Source organism: Papaver somniferum, chromosome 9 (assembly GCF_003573695.1).
Source record: "Papaver somniferum cultivar HN1 chromosome 9, ASM357369v1, whole genome shotgun sequence".
Classification (NCBI taxonomy): Eukaryota; Viridiplantae; Streptophyta; class Magnoliopsida; order Ranunculales; family Papaveraceae; genus Papaver; species Papaver somniferum.
In genome coordinates, this window is record NC_039366.1 from 8,024,409 (window position 1) to 8,045,096 (window position 20,688).

Here is a 20,688-nt window from a genome sequence, read left to right on the forward strand (position 1 = left end):
GATGTGATTCATGGTTCGACAATAGTTTGTCAATGTTGTGATTCTCTTTTGATTTTTTTTGATAACCTAACACAACTCTTGCTTGTATTGTAGAACAATCGTGGACAACATAAGTAGCATATCGTGGAAACATATGCAACAACAATTACCAGTATAGTCATAATGTCTAACACAACACCTTTAAGGATTGTAATATTTAAAGTAACAACTTCTGTTTTCAGTAGATGAATACGAAAATACAACTTTTGTTTGGAGTTGTGTGCATAATAATATTTTGAAAAAAAAAATTAGGGCCGAAACCGAATTTCCGAAAATAATTCACATTCGCATTAACGTACCAGTGTAACACATTTACATTCATTCAAGTTAACCTGCTAGTCTTAACCACACATTCAAAAAATGGCAGTGATATAGATGTTTGTTACAAAAGTGGAGTTTCCAAAACACACTCTAAAAAGATAAAGATGTATATGAGAACATTCACCATAGTATGCAACTGTGCTGATTCGAATTTGGAATCGTGTAACTGCTCACTATTGGCTTGCTGGTATCGATGATGAGAATCCCAGGCAAACACAAACTTTTCATGCCCATCACCATCAAGAGGAGATGCTTAGTTCACGGAAAAAACCATTTAAGCAACAGCAGCTGCTGCAAAATGTTGTGCACCAATAATCTTTCCGTTACAGAAGTTGTTACTTGTTGCTGCTGCACCACATCCTTGAGATTTTGTGAAAATTCATGCACTATCAGTTGACATTCCATAGACAAACTAAGAATATCTCGGCACCAAGGCTCAACGACAGGCGGTGTCTGTATTGGAGCTGCATCTCTTGAACGCATAGGAGATTGTAAACCAGATCTCCAAGCTATGTTCATCCAGTTAAGATTATGGACTTTGAAATCGAGACCATGCCTGCTGGTGTTCTAAATCTCTAGCATGAATGGCATCCCTGCACAACCAGAAAAGGTCACGCTCAAACAAACATATCACAGTTTTAAAACCCATATTTGCACTTGACCAACCATTAACAAAGAAACTGCAACAGGGTTAAGGCATGCAATAATAAAAAAGTGAAGGAAAGAAAAAATATTCCACCAAAACTTTGTAATGTCATTGTCTCACACAAGCCATAAGCGAGAGTTGAAGTTGAAACAAACTCGAGCTTAAGCTAATAAGCTCACTAGAGCTGAAAATGTAACAGTTCTGTGCAAGTACTGCAAGGTTAATGTTTATAATCTTTAGCTACTCTAAAATATTCAGACTTAAATCTTCTTCTGAAACAAACAAATTTATTTGCTTTATAGATGACAGACAGATGTTCATAGTATTTATCAAACGACAGGGTAGAAAAGAGCAACTGCGCCTCAATTAAAAAACAGGCAGTGCCTCTCTCAATAGTTAGCAGATGTCAATACCATAGGCTATAATTATGGATTGTTAGACTCAATCCATGGAAAATCAATAAAAAGCCACATTCACTACTTAAGATCAAATGCACCTACAAAAAAATAAAACATGGAACTCTTGTATGTGTGTGAACGAAGAACATAGTACAACTACAAATGATGTGATATACGACATTTTAAAATGCTGAAAAAAAATCAACTGCACTGCCAAAATATACTCAAAGAATTATACCAACTAACATAGCTAGTGAATACAAACAAAATAAGTATGCGGGCGAGCAAAAAACCTGCTTGTGCATCGGTGCTCCACCATATGCAACAGCGACTTTAACAACAGTCTGATAAGAGAACTTTTTCGCTTCATCATGTATCTACAGGACCACAAAACCAAAAATTAGTAATTAGAAATTAGAAAAGTGTATCTACATCACTAATAGCAATCATTAAACAGAAACTCAAACAAAGAACTTAGCAATTTTCACCTGGCAAGACCACTCTCTAGATACCCTCCTCTCCTCCTTCAATTTCAGTAGCACTTAATTCAGCAAATTTGTCAGCAACATCAAATGGGTTTGGTTCATAAGTCCTTCTCCCACCACCACCACTACTACCACCACCACTAGCACTACATCTACCTCCTCCTCCTCCACTAGCAACACCTCTAGGTCTAACTCAGGCGGTACCTGAAATTGCAAATCAAACACCATTATGTTAAAACAATGACAAAGAAAAAAAAAAGTAAAAACACAAAGTGAAAAATCCCAAACATTATACACAAATAATACTTATAATCAAAATATTGTCAACACCACCAAGTACAGCAGCAGCAAGCTTTGATCTAAAAGGATTCCAGACTTTGTACCCAATCACTTTACTACCACCTTTCATTCCACCACTACCACGACCTCCTCCTTTGCTTCCTCCTATGCCTCTACCACCACCACGGCCTCTAATTTTTCAAATCAAACATTCCCATCTCTAATCCTTCCCTAAAACCTCAATTTCAATTTCAGTCACTTGATTCAATTACATCCAAGAACCCTAATATCTATTTTGGGAAAGAACAGAAACCCTAGCTTCTTTAATATTCATTAAAACTCACACATCAATCACTAATTCTTCCTCATCATACTCTGTTCACAAAACCCATCTTGTGAACAAAACATGCTCAAGTCGAACACAACATTCATTTATAGCAGCAGACTCATCTAACTCCATTCACTTCTTCATTTCTTCATCACCAGTTCTGTCATTTACATCCTCAATCTCCAAAACTTGTTGTTTTTGTTCTCAACTGAGGGCAATAGTTAACACCACCAGTTACATTCATCTATAGCAGCAGCAGTCTTCAAAACTTCAATATCAAACCGAAACCATGAATATCAACATTATACTTCTTCATCTGAACCCTAACAACAACACACAACCACACAATTACCACAAAACCCATCTTCTTATGATTGAAATCGAGCTCAACTTTCCCTTTAATCAATTCAAATATTCAAATCTATCACAGAATCATACATCCAACACAAACCCTAGCTCTGATTTTATCAATCCTCCAACACAATAGAACCCTAGTTCTTCATAAATCTGCTCATGCCTTCTATCTATCTGAGGGAATCAATCGAACCCATCTCTGTTTTCAGTTGAAGCTCAGAAACCCTCATTTCGGTTTCCATCTCCTCCTTGAGTTCTTCATCTGCATCTATGCTTGAATTAACTTCAAAAACTCTTGTCTTCTCTCAAACAGAACCTCACAGACCAATGGTACCATTTACTGCCAAAATTCATCCAAATCACCCATAGAATTTCACTATTTCGGTTGTGTAACTTGAATCAGTGATGGGGTTGATTAGAATTTGGTTCAGATCTGGATTTGATGAGCTGCTACTATTGACTGTTGCAGATGAGAGAAAGGGGGATTTAAAGAGAGAGATTGAGAGAAGATGATGAAGAAGAGGGGTCGAGAGAAGAGCAGCAATGGTGATGGAGCGCCGCCGTCATCTGTGGAGTAGAGGTGTTCTTCAGCGGTGGTGATTGAGAGAAAAACATATAGGAATTGGTTTCGAGTGGTTGAAGGAGGGCTATGCTTCGGAAAAAAAGAAAGAAGAAAAGAGTGAATCCGAATGAAAATGATGGACGGTTGAGATTGTATTTGATATGCTCATGCGGATTAAGAAAAGATCTTGACGGTTGAGATTGTATTTAGGATGCTCATGCGGATTGAGAAGTATGTGTTTCATTTTGTGATAATACGAGCTCATGTATTCGGTTTGATTATCAACCTTCGACCCGAAAAAAATCCAAAAAAAATATGAATAAATGTAGCACATTCTTATCGACATTTTGATATAAAAAAATCCAAAAAATGTATAAGAATAAAGTTGGAAAATAAGAAATCAATCCGATAATTGGTGTGTTTCTTTGTGCTTTTGTGCTTTCTCTTTGTGCTTCCGGTTTGAATTTCGACTAGTTACATAGGTCATGAAGTAATTTTGACTAGTCATACATGTCATGAAGTAGCTTTAGTTCACATTAATAGCATGATATATCATCGAAATCGATAAATATGAAGCGCAATGCACTAGTACAAAAATGGATTTTCATCACGGTAATTTACCGTGACCAAAGGTCTATGGTCACAGTAATTCATTTTTAAGAAACCGTGTCCAAAGGCTGCGAGGCCAAAAGTATGTCATTTTGTCACGGATGAGTCCCGTGACTATTTAATATATTTCACCGTGACAACTGCTTCTTTAGTCTCGTCATTTTATTTCACCCGTGACAAGTTTGTGTTTTGGACACGAAACATTTAGATTTCACCGTGTCGAAATTTGCTCATTGGTCTCAGAATATATTTCCCTCCGTGACCAATCTGTGTAATGGTCACGGATCTGTAAAACTCACCGTGTCGAAATCAAGCATCTCCATGAAGTCGTGCACAGTTTTTATTATTAATATCGTTCCCAGAAAAATCTCCAAAGTGGTAACCAACACTAAATTGGATTTTTATTAATTATTAATCAAACAACATTATCCTTGACATGAATTTCCATAAGCATATATACAGATGATGCTTACTGTTAACAAAGACTAAACAAGAAACGAAAGATGAAATCCCTATTTACAATACTGATATTACTTGTAATGACTATTACCCAATGGGAATCTAATCACGGAAGTGATAGTTGTGCACACACTCACTCCCAACAGAATGCCTGACACTTCCATGTCAGTCTTACTGAGAGCATTTATTGAAGTGATCACAGCTTCACAGGTGTGGTTTCTTTATCCAAAACGACCTCAGTGAGATCATAGGAATAGATTAATGAAATACTTTAAATGAATTTAGTTAGTGTGTTTAAGTCTCTGACATCCTATATGTGGCATCTCCATTAGCAGCTTGGTGTGCCTGGAATCGAATGGCATGCTGCCTCTGCATATCTTTACACTTTACCAGAAATTCCTGAAATGTACCAAATTTGTGTGGTTCACCATTTTATCATATTTCTAGATCAAACACTACAGCTAAAGTTCTTGGTCTGATATATCAACGATATAATGAAAGAAACAATTTGTATGTCGTAAGTTCAGTTTATAAAATTAATGATTAGAATATAACCTGAGCGAACTGCTTTTCACTGCGGATAACTGTTGTAGGTCTAAGTCAGGTAGCCGACCGTTCACCACTTCTGCAGCTCCAATCACCTGAGGAAGTAGCAAAATTATTTTGACTCTAATTTGTTTAAGCTAAATCTACCCAACACACCATACTTGAGTAACCAAGTTGACTGTTTTCTTTATTCTCTGGTCACATGTAGGTGGCTATAATCAATTCAACCAAAGGGAACTACAGCCGTCAAGAAGAAGCTGATCCATACAATATATATTATGAAGGTATTTTGATGCAATATATTCAACAAAGACCACCAGGAGAGACACAAGTCAAAAGATCTTCCGAAATACTGAAATAGTTTTAGAGAAGCATTCAGAATACTGGTTTACCTTTATCGGAGGGTACTTCGAGAAGGGAGCATGACCATGGGCAAACTCTAAAGCAGTTTATCCCAAATGACAAGATATCAGCTTTTCAAGATGTATAAACAAAGAAACTTCACAAGAGTAGATAGTGGTTCTCTATGTATCAGTAGTTAGACCTGCCGAGTAAAAACTGTTATACAGTACAGTAAGAGATAGGAAACAACCACTCACTTGAAATCGTATCCACTTCCCAACTGCAAAACTTCTAAGCCATCCTGTAAAAGTAAAACATGGGAACGTTTCTAAATACAAATTGTGTACAACAATGATGAAAGGAAAAAATAAGGAAGAAATATTAGATTTGCATTCAGAAAAAGCTTGTTAGAAGGGAGGAAAAAACTGATGAGCATGCAGTTCCTACAAAAGAGCGTTGGCTGTCACCCTTGTCAAATACACAAGCTGAAACACCGATATCCCAAAGCTTCACTATTCCATCGCTGTCAAGAAGTATGTTCGCCTGCATAGGTACAATCCTTCAATTCAATCCATCTCTCCAAATAAATCACAAAGGGAGCACATATGTATCTGTTTAGCTTCTAGTAAAAAGCAATATGCCTGAACGTGATAAAAAACTTTGTCGTCACAATGTATATGCCATACTAATAGTGACAATCCATCATAATGTACACCTCCAATCTAGTTTAGTTGTACCTCGTCGAAGAAATCGCAATAAACTCTCCAGTGAAACTCAAAACAGTAATACAGGAGGAATATCAATTCAGCCAAATCAATTAGAATTATAATCAATCTGAATTGATAAAATTATGTAGAGTCGATATTTATAATACATCTAAGAGATAAAGGGTGCATCTGAATTGAATTAACTTCCCAAAGATATTCTACATTCACATTCAGAAATAATATAATGGCTAGCATGATATAATCAGTGACCAAGACTCCAAACTTCTCATATTACCAGCAACATATTCACCTGATAAACAGGGATTAGAAAAACAAACGAATAACAAAGAAAAATCAAAATAGTACATTATAATAAAAATTACCTGATCAAAAACCCCAGTGATGAAATCCCAGCCACCTCCATAGACTCGGTAACAACACCCAACTCCTCAGAGACCCATTTCATATTAGCTGGGGTAGTAGAAATGTAACTAGCATGTGTCGGAAGATCCTAAATTCTGAGGTGCAAAATTCTAAATCACGAGATATAAGTAATTCTCCACGTCTTGGTAAGTTTTCAGAAGTAGAAGATAAACTGACCTTGGATGGTGGTTAATATTAACAGAAGAAGCATCCGACATGTTAAGCATAATATTTTCCAAGCCACTTAAAACAGTACTTGCCGTTAACTGAAAATATCTTCATTGCTTTTCTTTACCTCGCAAAAAGTAATTTTGGTTTGTTTCAATAGGTTTTAAGAATTTAATGGTGCAGCCATACATGAAAATATCCAACAATGGAAAGGTAAATGTAAAGAAAAAAAAGACTTACCAGGGGTTGCCATACCCCCAGCTGGCTGCTAGCACATGACCTTCATTGCCCTTGATTCTTGATGCTTATGTACGTTGCAGAAATTATAGTAAAGGTCAACATCGTAAGTCTATGATGTTCGTTATATAGACAGAGTGTCACTGCCATAACACACTAAACAAGAAGCGAAGATTGAACTTCAATCATAGTCTTTACTGTAGAATCAAAAAATCAATAAGAAAACATTGAAAAAAATGGAACATCAATGGGAGAATATAACAGAATATTGATGAACACTTTCTATTCATTTCAAGGAAACCCTTATCTAGTATCAAAATTCTGCTGGTAATTCAAGCTAGTAATATATTCTTTCCAAGGCAGTTCAACGGATTACAAAACATAATTAACAAGTAAAACAAGATAAGAACTTAAATATATGTGCAAATAGAATGCAGATATGGAAGTAAATGATTTTGAATCTGCCGTAGCACGACAACTACACACAAAATCCATCCTCCCTTCATAATAACAAGCAAGAGGAGTTACCTGCATGAATGAAGCATGGATGAAAGATAATCAGATTTATGGGCACATTACCAGCTTGTGAAATTACAAACTGAAAACAAATTTAGCTTCTTCGAAATTGTACAGTTAACATACTGAAACTAGTGGGTCTCTTACCAGCTGTCACTACCATTTTATTGTTCAAAGCTGGGATCAACATATATCCCCTGACCATCATCGCGAAAATAAGAAGTGTCGGAATCGTCGTTCACATAAAGTGAGCTCATATCTACTTCCATATTATCTTCTGGACGACGATTCTCAAACATTAGCTCATCCTCAGCATTTTCATCGACATCATCGTCATCAATATAGTCATTTAAAGGGCACGATGTAACAACAGACCACCTTGGATCTCCTTGATCTTCTACATAAAAAACTTGATTAGCTTGCGCAGCTAAAATGAAAGGATCTTTTTTATGCCCTAATCTGTTGAGGTCGACCAGTGTGTAACCAAGTTCATCAGTTTTGACACCATAACCACTGTGTACCCAATCACACAAGAAAACGGGTATCTTTACGCACTTGTAATCAAGAACCCAAATCTCTTTTATCACTCCATAATAGCGCGATGTAGCAATCTTTGGGTTACTGTCCTTCGCACTAGCAATGTGCATTCCTGACGCCTCTAGGCTAACCCCACAGTTTTGGTTTACGCCTACATCATGACTTTTAGTGCGATACCGACATCCATTTATGTCATATCCATTGTACTTTACAACTATATGACGCGGGCCCTGTGATATCCACCTAAGATATTTAGAGATTCGTTTCTCCTCTGCCATGGTGTCATCTTCCTCGTACAACTCCTTCTCGACCTACATAGTTAATATTTTAGATTGGATATCGTGGAACACAGTTATAATGCAAATAGCTGTAGGTACTAATCAGGGATAGAAAGAGATGCCCAATTGATTAGAACATAGTTAAACTGCACAAAGATGTTACGAAAATGGAATATTCGTAAAACCACTGAAAATTAAATGAAATGATTACCTTTTTTTGCAACCATCGACGAAACGTTTTGTTGTGTTCATTTTGCAGCCATACATCATTTCTAGCTTTTTTGCCGTATTGTTGCTTTAATTCGGACATATGTTGGCTGGCAGTGAGAAAGAAGTTGTTAGTTCCACCGACTTGAGTTAATAAACTAGTATGAAATGAAAAAGAGGAGGACATACTCTATATAGGGTTTTACTTCTTCAGTATTGTGTAACACAACGAGGTGGGCTTGGGACAATAATACGCCATCTACCTCATCCTCATGAGCACCTTGTATTGGTTTTCCATCTGAAAATATACTTGAACCCTCCTAAGCACTATTTCCAGTATACTTTAAAGGAGGAATACCAATTGTTTCCACGCCAGACAACCAATCGGCAGCAAACTCAAAAAATTCCTCTAACTCGCTACAATTTACAATACAACCTTCAACACGATTTTTATCTTCGAATGTATCCCTTCAAAATCTTCATGTACCTCTCAAATGGATACATCCATCGAGTAAATACTGGTCCACACAGTTTCACTTCTCTGACTAGATGCACGGTGAGATGAATCATGATGGTAAAGAATGACGGTGGAAAATACTTCTCAAGTAAGCATAATGTCTCCACCAGGTCCTTTTGTATATTATCCAATTCAGCAATATCAATATCTTTTTTGCATATTGACTTAAAGAAGGATGACAATCTAATGATGGTATTTCTTACATTCTTCGGAAGAATCGGTCTAACCGCAAGTGGCAAGAATTGCTGCATAAAAACATGATAGTCATGTGATTTGAGACCAATTAACTTGCAATCTTTCAGCGACACGAGACTGCTAAAATTAGAAATGTACCCTTGTGGAACCTTCAACTCGTACAATGTTTTGCAAAACTTCACCTTCTCATCTTTCGTCAATGTGTAACAGGAAGGCGGAAGATACATCCTTCTTCCTGCAACAACAGATTCTAACTCAGGCCTTATCTTCAGATCATTCAAGTCCATGCGAGCTTTATAACCATCTTTTGTTTTTTTAGGATCATTAAGCAATGTCCCTACTAAACTCTCGCACACATTCTTCTCTATATGCATTAGATCAAAATTATGTTGGACAAGATTGTATTTGAAGTATTCAAGCTCTTTTGCCCAAATTGACAATTTCTTCAGATTAGTTGAATCCTCGTCCTCAAACTCCGACCTTGTTGATTTTCCCAATGTTCTACCGCCATTACCTTTCTTTCCCCATGAATTTTCATTTGACTTCGCCTCTTCAAACCTTTGTAACCCACTCACTGGTTCAGGAGCCAAACCGAAATCTTGATGGCCATCAAATGGATTCATTTGATATCTGTAACGATGGCCAGACGGTAACCATTTTCTATGACCAGTGTATGAAAGTTTTCTAGAGTACTTGATCCATGTGGAGTGTGTATTCACACCACAAGTTGCACAAGCATGATATCCACCAACAGTACAGCCACTCAAATTACCGAGTGCAGGATAGTCACTTATTGTCCACAAAACTACAGCCCTTAATGTAAACCTTTCTTGTTTGTAGGCATCATATGCTTCGACGCCTTCACCAAACAAAAATTTCAGATCATCAATAAACGGAGCTAAAAAAACGTCGATGTCATTACCTGGTTCTTTTGGTCCTTGAATTAACATTCTGAGCATCATGAATTTTCTCTTCATGCATAACGATGGAGGAAGGTTGTAAACCACTGTTAAGATAGGCTAGCAACTATAATTTTTCTTATTACCACGAAATGGATTCACTCCATCAGCTGACATTCCTAAGCGAATATTTCTAGGATCCTTAGCAAAATCAGGGTATCTTTCACCAATCGCCTTCCATGCTTCAGCATCTGCTGGATGACGCAGCAACCCATTTTTGTTTCTATCACGATCATGCCATATCAATTTTCTTGCTATGTACTTCACCAAAAATAAACGTTTCAGTCGTGGAATGATCGGGAAATACCATAAAACCTTTACAGGCACCCCCTTGCGCTCCTTGAATGTTATCTTATCCTTTTTCCATCTTGATTCCCCACATGTTGGACATACTTCATTCTTTTAATGCTCTTTCCTATATAGTATGCAATCATTAGGACATACATGTATCTTCACATAGTTCAACCCTAACGGATTAATGGATTTCTTAGCTTCATATGTAGAAGAAGGAATTTCATTACCATCAGGAAGCATCTCGTTCTTCAACAAATCTAAAAGATCACCGAAAATTTGTCTGATACTCCATGCTTCACTTTCAAGTTGTACAGCTTGATTATTGCCGACGGCTTGGTAAGTTTCGAGTCTCCTGGAAATAACGGCTTCTTAGCATCCTCTATTAACTTCTCAAACTTTCTACGATCACCTGGAAAGTCCTCTAGTATCGCGTCGACCATCTTTGTTGCCTCTGCAACATAGTCTGGAGCATCATCTATAGTACTGTCTGGAATATCACCCAATGGCCCTCTTCAAACTCATGTTTTGTAGAAGTCTGAGTTTCAAAATTAATAGTACATCTACTAGCATGAGGAGCATCAACATTCTCTCCATGTTTAGTCCAACAAGTATAGCTCTGGTCAATACCATAGCGAAACAAATCATATCTTACTTGGCTTTCAGTTTTACGACAATGGTTAACACATATTTCACATGGACACAAGATTTTCTTTAGTTTCCTTCTTCGTGCATCCTGGGTAGCAACTTTGATAAAATTGTTAACTCCTGCTCTGTATTCGGGTGATAATCTATCCATTCTCATCAAAATTTTGTCCATTCTGAATGCTTGAGCTAATGCCCCTTCTTATCAAGTTTATTCTCGTGGATTCTGTGTAAATGAATGTTGTATGACATATCCTAACAATCACCAAACAAACACCCAAATTAGATAAACAAAAACACAAATATTAAAATTTTAGAAAAGTAAAACTATATAACTCATATGCTGTACTGAAGTCACTGCTCAAATCAGACATGCAATCGAAAATAAGCATCAGCAAAAAGACACTGTGAAGCAGATACCAAACTCAAGTAAAAAACAGAAAAAAAAATGAGAATCATGTATACACAAGCTCTCTCAACAATTAATTTCAAAATTTAAATAGTAAAAAAAAGAAAAAAAAAAACATGTTATGAACGCATACCTTAAAAAATGATGAGTTAAGGGAATGATTAAGAGCTTATGCCTCTTCTTCTCGAGCACAGTTAAGGGGATTCACGACAATACAATAAAGAAGAAAAACCCTAACAATGAGTAAACAAAAACACGAAATTAGATAAGCAAAAACTCAAATTTAAAATTTAAGAAAAGTAAATCTAATAAAGGGTTAGAAATGAATCAGATCTAAAAGAAAAGATGAGTTAGATTGAAGATTTAGAGCTAACCTTGTTGACGGAAGTTACAATGGAGACGATTTCACTGTAAAATTAAAAAACCCAACACTATCAACATACGAATTCGAGTAATTCGAGTACTCGAAACAAGGACAAAGAAGAAGGAAGGAAAACTAAATCTTACTCGAATTCGAGTACTCGAAACAAGGATGAAATTGGTGGTGGGGAAAGAAGAAAGAAGGAAAACTTCTTTTTGGGAAACCGGAAAAAAGAATTAATGGGGAAACCGGGGGAGGTGCCTTCTAGATTCTTCGATCGGGGAGGATTAAGAATACATTAGTCACCACGATGTATTCTCTCCTAATAAAATTAATAAAATAAAAAATGGAAAGAGAAATAAATAGTTTGCAGTTTAAGACAATTATACATTAGAACGAGCACGTGTATAAATATGTTATGGGACATTTTGGCAAAAATAAAAATTCTCACACCAAGCACAAAATCCCACGTGTAATCCAAAATATTAAGGCATAAATTTTAGTGGAAGAGTAAAGAAGGTCTTTAGGAACAACCACAAATTTATGGTTGGTTTTTATGCATAATACACTTTTTACAGGAATTTATAATTTCATGGGATTACAAATTTCAGGATTCGTGTAAATTCCTCGTGTGTTTGGTAACTCAATAAAAATTCCTAAAATTTATAGAGTTTTCTTGTGTTAAAGTCTTTATATCGTTTGGCATTACTTTCAAGTCTGTATATAAGATTTAGAGTTAAAAAAAAGTGGGTCCATAAATCTCTTGATAAGTTTCGCAGCAAATCTTAGGGGGAGGGTCGGACTCCATGTGGAGGATTTGCTGGAAAACTGAATCCCGTAGGAAACATGATTCCAAGGATTCGGGTAACCAAACATATAGCGGGAAACGTAATTCTACCAAATCCCATAGACCCATAAATTCCACCTTTAAAATTCTACATTACGGATAATATAATCTTTAATTGGCATATAAGAGCCATTAGATATGAAATCAATTAATAACAAAATACAAATACCATAATCATATTTACACCCTAAAATCGTTTGAGAAAACGATGATTTATTTAATAATACTAGTAAATAATGGTTATACCCAGATCAATCTGGAAGATCTGAAAAAATAGATAGATTTGGATCACAATTGAAAGTAACCAGGAAGAGAAAAATGGGATTAAATCAACTTATAGGATTTATATGAATGAGAATAATACTTTGGAAGATGCTTGTTTATGGAGGAAAGTATGGTTAATTGATTGTCTTCCGAAAATAAAGTTCTTCTATGAAAAATCTTTGCTCATATGCGACCTGCTAATTCCTTGCTTAAGTTCTATAAGCCTTACGTGGATGATTAATGTCCTTTATGCTAAAATGAGGAAGAGTTTGTTATGCATTTATTTATTAGTTAAGTGTCCCATTGCATCTCATATTTTCGGGGTTTCTCTGCAACATCTAGTTACTACTGATCTGGATTAGATTGATGAGTTATTTCTGTACTGGCATGATCATACCCTTGGCATATCCCCTTTTGCTATTAGCTGGCCAAGTATAGGTGTTATTGTTATGTGGTTCATTTGGAAGTTAAAGTATGATGTAATCTTCAAGAGTATTACTATAGATTTGAAAAAAGGTATTATTGATGCTAGAAGAATGATTAACACTGATATTGCTCCCCCTTTATTGATTAAAAAAGTGAATAGAGATGTTAAAATTCTTAGAGCAGATGTGGAGCACTTTATGTTCATAGATGTTCCTTCTATAATTTTAATATGGGATTGGGTATTATTTGGTGTGGTATTGCAAGCAAAATAAGAAGAACTCGTTCAGACTTTGGGATGAATCCAGATGCAGTTGGTGTTGAATCGTCTGCTCTAATTTTGGCAATCTCGTGGGCTAAAGAGATGAATCTTTCTAAAGTCATCTTTGTTAGTGATTTTCTTCAGTTGGTGGATTTTGTGAATGAAGACAATAAAAATTTTGCGTGGAGAAGCAGTGATCTTCTTGAAGACTGTCGGAATTTGGTTTCTAGTTTTCGTTCTTTTAAAATTGTGTATATAATTATAAAGCGTGTTAAAACACAATCTAGCAGACCGGCTTGCACGTCGGGCTAGAAAATACTGTGTCAAGGATATTTGGGTCTCCTTTCCTTCTTTTTTGGATAGTCTTGTTAGAAAGGAACCCTTAACTGGAAGAAATCTTAACGAACCCTTAATGAACCCTCTGCTTCGTTAAATCTAAGGTGTATTTCTCACCAAAAAAAAGAAGGAAGAAGTCCTTCGAAACCTATACAGACTCGAAATTTGTGACCCAAAATCATCCATGCAATAGAAATTTTGAGTAATGTGACCCAAAATCCACTTTATGTCTCAAGCATTTCCTCATAACCCAAAACCTACGTTCAAAATACGACATTGTGACATGAAACCTCTCACGTGACCAGAGGTATGGTTATTCACCCAAAGTCATCAAGTGATTCAAAAACTGGGCAATATAACCCAAAACATAAACTTTGCTAGAGAAACTCCAATGCAACGGGTCAAGATTTTAAAAAAGTATGACATAAAGAATTTAATATTCACCAAATTTTCATATCCAATGCAAGGATGAAGGTCATGTAGAAACATGACATGACTAAATGGGGGTAAAGTAGAAAGTCTAGTCTAGACTATCTTCATGACCCTGGGTTTGGATATCTTTGCGGTTTATCGTTCTTTCTCTTCGCGATATACTTATAGATGTCCTTATTTATATTAGGGTATTGATTATTTTGTATTTTGATGTTTTTGTTATTCTTGTAAGCGAATATGTAATCACTATTTTGATTTGGATGTTGATTATCTAGTCTTTATCTTTGTTTTTTTTTGTCATTTAGCAATGACCCACACTATGTTCCATGGTCCCAAAATTGAGCACTTTGACCAAAAAAATTCCCACTCAATTAAACTTCCCCCAAAATTTGGGCATTCCCACTCAAAAAAGTACATGCCTCGTAAAATCCTAGGGGCACCTAAATAAGACAATCTATCTTTGGTTCAAGTAATCACGGAAACCTGTTAAGTTCTCCTTCACACAGATCCCCAGCAGGGAAGGTATGTCCTATTCAAAATGAATTATGAGCACCATTTGCATTATAAATTTAAATTTAAATTAAAAGAAAGAAGAGAGAAGAAAAACCTAATCAGACAGTTAAGACTTAGGAACACCATTTGCATCATAGTTGCACCAATCTTATAAAGTTCAAACTAAAATAAGGAGCTAGGAAGACAATATTTAAAACGTCATTAAATTAATTAATTCAAGCTAAACAACAATTTTTGTTCTCAATACTTCTCAAGAATTGGTGAAAAAACATCAAATTGTTTTCTCATACTTCTCAAGAATTGGTGAAATATAATCCATCCACTCTCTTTTGATTTCATCAATTTCTGTCGTACCATAGTTCATCCCGGACATAAACATCTGCAGTCAAAGAGTTCAAACACATGTAAGCTCTGTTAAAAACATTGTTACTGTAACATCATGGAAACATATTGAGATGCATGAAAAAGTTGAATCACTACCTCTTTAGGGTTCCTCATTGAAGTGTCATGACTTTCTATAATGTGCTTCATATATAGCATCACAAAAAATCCACACTCCCAATCTCCTTTTTGTTTAGGGTTGTGCTGCATGTATCAATTCTACGTATTTCAAACATACTCTTTAAGAGTTGACAAAATAATGGTAAAATAACGGTATTAATCTTAAGTTCCTTTTTCTTACCTTCACGTCCACCCAGAATAATTTGTCTGCAGTTCGCTTGACACCTAATTTTCTTAAAGCTTTTGAAACACTGGTGAAGAACAAAGAGATATATTTTATTAAAAACTGGATACTAGTTTCATAAATCCTTTAATGGAACTGCCATGAGTTCAAGCATTTTACCTTCTATGCATACAAAAAAGTTCAAACCCAAAATCAACTTACGTGCTCATTTGCTCCTCTAGTTTGTATCTACACTTCTCATCCAACGAATTTAAGTAATAAAATACCCCATCGGAAAATACAATTAGTACCCAATGAATTCTACAAAGTGAACAGAGAATAAGTTAGTATATGCAAAAGCAATGTCAGCAACACCAGATGATATCACAGAATACCCTAACTATGCTTCAAAAAAAAGAAAACAACCCTAACTCTAATGGGTTTTTTTACTTGATATGCAAATTAAGGTTAAAATCTGAAGAAAAAAATATATCTAAATTCGAGATGAATAATGTAATGCATTTTCCGCTTACCCTGTATTACAAGGAATAAATATGTATTTTCGACTCGGCACAGAATCTTTCAATCTATTTAATACATTTTTCACGAATTCTGTTTTATTGACTGAAAAATAAACTGCCGCTGGATTCATAAATACGAACTTGGTTTTCCGTGCATCGCAATCCAATTTTTCATACAAAAATCTGGGAACAAATAAAAACACGAGTTCCAATAGAATACCCTTATCTAGTCAACAAGAAGAAATTATTTATGAAAGCAACAATCAACAAAGACTTACCGGATGAATAAGACTATAGCATTGTTCGTAAGTTTCTGAGACGTGCAAACAAACTCAATATCTTCTAGTGCCATATGTATAGGCACATCTACAATTTGACCAAACACATTGCGATGCAACTCAACTCCGATCATAGCCCTGCTTCTGAACACTTCTTTTGCTCTCTTAAGAAATTCATCAAATGCGTCCAATATCGTTCGCTCCTCCAATAAAAAAGTTCAAGTACAAGACGACCAACACCTAAAAGAGATATTAAACTATGCTGTAAATGATTTTATAATTGAAAAGAAATAATGAGATTAGAATACATTTCTGACAAGGACCACCAAGTGTTTTGGCCATTGAACAACACTTTCACGGGCATCATGCACAGTAACAATATCACCAGATGGATATGGAAGTATTGCAGTTTTTATCTCCACAAGATCCACCGACACACGCAAACAATCATCACGCATTTTTTTTCTATGGATCATTTTTGAGTCGCTGTGAATAACATGTCCCAGCGCAACAACCCTGCTGATTTTGTCGTACAATTCACACGGGTGGCTCTACATGACAAATATTAAAATTATATTTGGAGTTATCTAGTTTCAGATGAGAACGCCATTAGTAGGGGGTCTTTAGATTAAGAAACTTACCCTGTTAGAAGGTGGATGAGGTGGTCCTGTTGGTGGCTGCAGGCGCCATATAATAACATATGAATGTCCTGCATAATCAATTAATCTGGTTTGATTTCTAACAAATTAAACAACTCACCTGTGCAACCACTTTTTTTGAGGACTGCATCGAATTAGGTACCTAGATAAATTAAATGAGTAACAAAATCAGGATCAACAAAATTAACTATGATTTATCACCATATCATAATTAGGTACAAGATTCCAAACATTTGAGGATAACAAATGTAGAAAAGAAACCGAATAAAACACTCACTTGGGCTGGCACTTGAAGAGAGGCCGGGACAGATGTACTGTTCAATTCTTGAGAGGTCTTTCTAGCATCCAGTTTAGAGATTTTGGCCCCATTATGTCTCTAAAAAATTGATATCCAACAAAAAAAATTTCATCAATCTCAATATATCCTGATTACTTACTGAAACTCGATTACGACAAAGGTACGTCGTACACAAGAACAATAAGTATAAGTCTAAAGTTCAAATTTTGACAAACCCGAATATTTTGGGCCTTTCCTTTCGGATCGTGAACAGCTTCCCCCCAGGTTTCAGCTAAGTCCTTATCCTCAGCACCCTGAAAAATTTGCAATGCCATTTCCATTAAGGTGTTCAAAAAATATCAAACCAGATTAACCCAATTCATTCGGGTTCAAGATACCATAATTAACTTCATCATAACAAACATTAACTTTGTATTTACTTCTTCATAACTTTCTATGTTCAGCATACTATCTACATTTCTATTTAATTAGAAATATGAACTAAAAAAACAACTCACTAAGGCAGGGACATTTTCTGAGGACATCATAGGTGGCTGAATCGTATCAGATTGGGATTTGTCCAATAATTCTTTGAACTGAAGGAATTGTTGCTGAAATTTTCTCTCTGTGTCTAGTGACTGTTCCTCCAATTGTTGTTGGAATTCTTTTCTCAAGTTCTCTTCACTTATTCTTGCTTGCACATCTTTCGCTCTTAGTTGCTCTTCCAGTTCTCTGATTTTATTCAGATTATCTTTATTTGATGATCCACGCTGTCGAGGAGTGTCAAAATACTGACTATGGGTCACTATTGTACCTGCAGCCCTTACTCTTCCACCATGTTCTTCGCCCAAAATCTTTACAAGGGCATCTCTCTTACGTTCACAGACAATTGCACCCTCTTTGATCTTTTTTGAGCAGTCATCCTGTTACAAAACCAAAATTTTTCACACATAAAGAGTTAAACTGGATAGCTACTTATTTTAAAATAGAATCTGTGTATAATTAAATTGAAGTTGTGTATCTTACAATTTGAGCAGCAACTTCACCGATCTCATCGGTCTTATACTCCCCATTTTCATTTTGGCGTGCAAGTATCCATAATAATTCTCGTGGAGGGGGTGCATCACTTGTCCACTTTCCGTCTCTTTTCTATACAGCAAATACATTAATATCAGTTTGATGCTTATGTTGTATAACACTATATTTCATCTAAAAGCTTATGTCAACAGAACACAAAAAAATTGAAGTTAGAAACTTTGGAAGCAAATAGCGAACTCAAGTAAAAAACAGAAGAAAAAAAATGAGAATGTATACACGAGCTCTCTCAGGAATTAATTTCAACATTTAACTTCACAAATTAAAAAAAAAACTTATGAATGCAAACCAGTTTGTCCTTTAATCCAGCATAGGTCCTTCGTCCCATCCTATGCGGATATTTGTGGTGAGCTTGTACCTTTTTGCCAATTTCAGACAACTCCTGAAAATTAAAAATGTATTAGTTCTATATAGTAACAAGATTATTCTCGACCCAATCTTGTTTAGCTCAATTGACATACCTTGCCTTTCTCGCTCAATCTTCGTTTTACAAACTCTTTCCATTCTTCTTGTTCTACAAAACCTCTTAAATCTAAAGGAACATTCTTAAGCTTTTTTCGGCTTTTTTCGAATGGGGTAACATGCTTGGAAGCAGTTCGTTTCCTCCATCCTCGCCAAAAGTCAGAAAATTATCTCAACACATCTTTCCTCTTTGATTCGTCGAGATCAAACTTAAACTGGAGGTAAATAAACATCGACTAAGTGATATATACATATATAAAACATTGGTAGGGATTTTACCATTGGGCATTTCATTAATTAATACATACCGTTACGTCCTCCCATAACTTTTTCTTCACTACAGGTGGAACTTCTTTCCAACAAGTATACTTCAGTCCAAGACTTGGACCAACTTCGCTGCCTATGTAACTTGAGAGCAAGCAACCATTTTTACCAGTTGCTTGGTTGGCTTCATCATAAGTAACAGTCCGCCTTTCACCATTAGTATCCCTTAAAAGCTTTGGTAATCTTGTCTTACCCCGCTTTCCTTTATTTGCATCCACGTCATCTTCACTTGAAACTTGAGATCAAACAAAACAGAAAAAAAAAAAACGAATTAATAAGTGTTTGGCGCGGTACAACCTTAAGGAGCTTTATATTGTCAATTTTTTTTGGTCCAATCAACCATGTATACTGCAAGAAAACACTTAAACAACAAACCTGATTGTTCGCTGTGGGAAACTGACTGCTGTTCGCTGTGGGAATCTGAATACTCTTGAAGCCCGCCATCAGACTCCGTGTCTGAAGTATCCATGAAATGAGCTGCAAGAATAGATAATATATAAGCTGCTAGGAGCAAAAAATTACAAACATATCCAAGAACAGATAATATCTGAAGTTCGAGATTACTAGTAAAGACAATAATAAAAAATTACAAACATATCCAAGGTGCTATTACTAATGAGAGATCGGCTAGTATTTGCTATTACTAATGAAAATAGATTTCTATTAAATTTTAGCATGAAAAAATGTGGTTAACTAATGAGAGACCGGCTAGTATTTGTTAAAATGAAGCACTTTCACTATACCAAATATCATAACCATTCAAGCCATTTAGCAATCAAATGAAGAATTCAACTTAAACTGGTACGAAATTCACGTCCTGCAACAGCTTAGAGTATGCACTACAGACCCTGTCTTCCTTTTCTTATTTAATTGTGGTCAATGCAGAGGTCTCCCTAACACCTGATATCACTAACCCCTTAGTTAACTTATTCAAATCCTATAAAAACAACTAAAAGGAAAGAGATGCAACAGATATAAAAGACAACAAATAAAGAAACGCAAAACCAAAGGTAACAAAACTTAATCTTTTCTTTCTAAAATACTGAAAGTGTGAGAATCAGGCAGTATCCCATTATTTGACATTTCACCAAGCACCTTGTATGCATGGCCCATTGATCGGAGTAGTATAAGATACCGAATTCGGAGAATGATCCCAAGACAAATATAAGAGAAAGATTTGATTTTAGGAGGGGAATACCTTGTAATCAACTGTTTACGCTTTCACCTTTCAATATATTAGTTTCAGGGAAATGGAAGGATTTTGCTTGATTAACATCAGATAGAGAAAACAACTTGCAGTTGGATTCACGTAATCTCTTCAAAACTGCTGCAGTTTCAAACAAGGAAATGATGGAGAGAAAATAGGGAGTGGAGTGGTGTTGATCGTGGGATACCAAAATTTGCAGTAAATTTGAAATGGGTACATCATAGGCGCGGGTATTAAACAGTTGCATCAGACACGATTTAATGTAAGCCGTGTCCAATAAAAAATCTCCGTGAGATCTCATTGATC

General features: G+C 35.8%; 1 long non-coding RNA gene across 1 annotated transcript; it reads right to left on the reverse strand.

Annotated features, from left to right (window-relative positions):
- Positions 1-15,381: 15,381 nt before the first annotated feature.
- LOC113308275 lies at positions 15,382-15,847 on the reverse strand. The gene is made up of 3 exons (XR_003339631.1): positions 15,782-15,847; positions 15,578-15,647; positions 15,382-15,495 (listed from the first exon to the last, which is right to left on the reverse strand). It is a non-coding gene; the product is annotated as an uncharacterized LOC113308275 (long non-coding RNA).
- Between the last annotated feature and the right edge of the window lie 4,841 nt (positions 15,848-20,688).